The sequence below is a fragment of the Chaetura pelagica genome, unplaced genomic scaffold, assembly GCF_000747805.2.
Source record: "Chaetura pelagica isolate M959 unplaced genomic scaffold, ChaPel_1.0 scaffold2596, whole genome shotgun sequence".
Classification (NCBI taxonomy): domain Eukaryota; kingdom Metazoa; phylum Chordata; class Aves; order Apodiformes; family Apodidae; genus Chaetura; species Chaetura pelagica.
Window position 1 is genome coordinate 69,553 of NW_009953717.1, and position 3,345 is coordinate 72,897.

Below are 3,345 nucleotides of genomic sequence, written 5' to 3' on the forward strand. Positions count from 1 at the left end.
ACACCAACATTGACAGATTTACCAGCATTTCCCATCTCCCTTTGTCTGACCACCAGGTAGTTAGGGGAGATGGGGGTGAGGCTGCGAGGAAGGAACAGCTCGGGTTCCATCCCTTGGGAATCTGGACATGGGATTGAAATGGGAGCACTTTGTTCAGCAGTGCTCCCAGAGCTGGGGATAACCTGGCACGGGGCAGCTGGGGAGGAGCAGGGGACAGGGAGGTGTGGGAGAGGGGACACACAGGCAAAATTTCCTCCCAGTGCTGAGGAGCCAAGTGCCAGGGATGCTCAGGAGAGGGATCAGAGCGCAGGGAAGCCCGGTGTCCCTGGTGTCATCAATGTCAGAGCCACAAGGAGGGGAGAGGTCCCCTGTGTTGGGTCTGAGTCCTCAGGGCAGAGCCCAGGGCTTGGTGGCTCTTTGGGGACAGCAAATTCTCCCACCTTGGCAGAGGCACCATTGGGATTCCAACCAGCATTCCAGTGTCCCTTCCCAGTTACCCTGAGCATGGGCACCCTGTGTTGGTGCCTGAGTTCACCTGGGGCCAGGTTTTGGGTTTGGGAACAGAAGGGAAAAAAACCAAACCAAACCAAGCCAAGCCACACCTGATGGAAAATCCTGGGAATTTTCCCATTCCCCCAGTGCTTTGGATTTGGTTTGAAATGCCACGACCTCCTGCTGGGAGGGGAGCTGAGCCCTTCCCAGGTCAGGGAGCCCTTCCCATGGCCACGGCCACCAGCAGCCCCCGGGTTCAGCTTCCCAGGAAACCACTGAGCTCTTGGGGTTTGGTGGGAGGGAGGACAGCCTGGCCCACACTGGGCAGTGTGGAGTTGCCCAGTGGTGACTCCAGTGGTTGGAATGGCTGGTCTGGGCAGGACACTGGGATCCTTTACTGACCATTCCTGGAGGCTGATGGAGTCCCCGGGGCTGCCACCGACTCCCGAGGCACAAGGAGCTGAGCAGGGCAGGGCCAGATGAGACAGGAGCAGAGCCCAGGGAGGGCCAGTTGGCATCTTCCAGGAGGAAGGGCAGCTTGGAGGGTCTTGCTCCAACGATGCTGGGGGGGCTGAGCACCATCAGCCCCTCTCCAGCACCGACTGGCCAGGCCACGGTTGGCAGAGACGCTGTTCACCCCCCGGTTGCAGGTGTCTTGCCATTCCTTTTATCTCTAAGTTCACCATCACTTGCCTTTGGAAACAGAAGTTGGAAAATCAAACCCGTGTTTTTTTAACACTAACACCAACTGCAGCAGCTCTGGGAACATCCCAGGGCCCTTTGCTGGTCTGAGCATTTCAGAGCTCCCCTGCCCCCCCGTTGTGTCCAGCCGGTTGCTCGGGACCCCCTGGACCTCCCCCCGATGCCAGCGCCGGGGCAGGTGGAGCAGCAAAGAGGATCCGTGTTCCTCCCTGTCCCCAGCAGGCGATGCCTTTTTGTTGTGGTTTTGTCTCTCTCTCTGTCAGATCTCTCATCCAACATCACCTCACGCTCCCGGGGCCGTGTCTGAGCTCGGGCCTGCGGCGCCCTCGGCTGCGGGACTTTCTCTTCTCCGCAAGGGAATTTCCTCTGTCCTTAATCTAGTTCCAGCCTTATTTTTCTACTCCAGATTGCTGATTCTTCCTCTATGTTAGAGACCAGTGCATGGTGCTATAGCCGGTGCCCCGGGCGAGTGCCTGAGCTGCAGGGCAGCCCAAGAACCTGCGCGGCTCCTCCGCTCCACCCGCCCCGTCCCCCCCACCCCCTCCTCGGCTCCGGGGGGCTCCCCCAGCCCCCCCCACCCGAGAAGCAAACGCTTCTTGACAGAGTTTAGGGGTTGTGGTAGTTGGGGCGCGGTTGGACTTGGTGATCTTGAAGGTCCCTTCCAACCTTCATGGTTTCATGGTGCCAGCCCTGCCTGTGTCCTCCCCTCCCAGGATGGCCATGGGATGGCTCCAACCTGTGGTGCTGGCAAATGCCACAGGATGTGAGGGCAGCCAGGGATGCTGCAGGCTGGGAAGTGGGGGTCTCCGCCTCCCCCCCATGTCCTCCCACTCGTGTGGCCACACTCATCCCGTCCTGCCTGAGTTGTGCTGCTGGTAGGATGGCTGGTGGTGGGACATCCTGTGGTGGGACATCCTGTGGTGGGATGTCCAGCAGTGGGCCGTCGAGCAGTAGGTGGCCAGTGAGGTGTCAGGTTTGGGTTCAGCAAGTGGCTGGAACTGGAAGAAGGGGACAGGGAGCATCTCCTGGGGGTCCCCTGGGAGCCTGGGGACAGGGCCAGGGGCTCCCAGCACTGGGACACTGGTGGCAGCAGGGTCCTGCTGGGAGCCTGGGGGCAGGGGCTGCAGGCTGGTGTCTCTGGGGGGACTTGTGAGGTGGGAAAATCCTCGACCTTTTTTTTTTCTTGTTTTTTTTTTTTAATTTCTAATATTTTTTTTTTCCTGGTCTTGAGTAAATCCCTGTGCTCACTGTAGGTGTTTTTTGTATCGCATCAGTATCAGTGCAAACTCCAGTAGCTGCTTGTACCTTGTTCTTGCATTTGCAAAAAAAAAAAAAAAAAGAAAAAAAGAAAAAATCATCGAAAAAAAAATATGAAAAAATACACTTTTCAAGAGTTTTTAAGTGCTGGGACAGGGAGGGGATGGGCAGCCCTGGCATCACAAAGGCCTTTTTCTGGACACAAAACACATGCCCTAACCTGCCCGGGGTTTCTGTGCAGCCTGTGGTGAAACCACTGCCAAAAATAGAACAGAGACTGAAAAAGAGAAGGGAGAGGAAACGTTGCTTCGATTCCCTTTGTTGGTCCCTTTGCCTTGTCCTGCCCTCCCTGGCTCGGGAACCATCCTGGGGTGCAGCCAGGGCCGGGTACCCCCCAGCACCCACTGTGGGGTCCAGGGCTCAGTGTTGGAGCCTCCAGAGCCCCCTGACCCAAGCAGATCCCCCTTCCTCCGAGTACTTAAAAACTCAACTTTATTTAACAAAAATCAAATATAACCCATTTACTTCCTCGAACCGAAGCCACGCGTCTCATCCCCCGCGCTCCTCATTTCTGCTCTCTGGTCTATGATTATTATTAATTATTATTATTATTATTATTATCATCATTATTTTGCCAAACTCTGATCTTGTTGCCAAACGCAAACCCAGGTTTGCAGGGACTGTCCTTGGGAAGTGGTGTCTGTGCCGTGGGCTCCTCATCACGTCTGCATCTCGGGATCTCTGGGTTTGATTCCTGTCGTGCCATAGACCCAGTTCCTCGCACAGTGTTGAATATTTTGTGGAATTGTTGTTCAGAAGTGAATTGATAACACAATAAAAAGGCTCACTTTTCATTTTGCCAGATCTCCTGCCTGGCCTGGTCCTGCGTCCGGC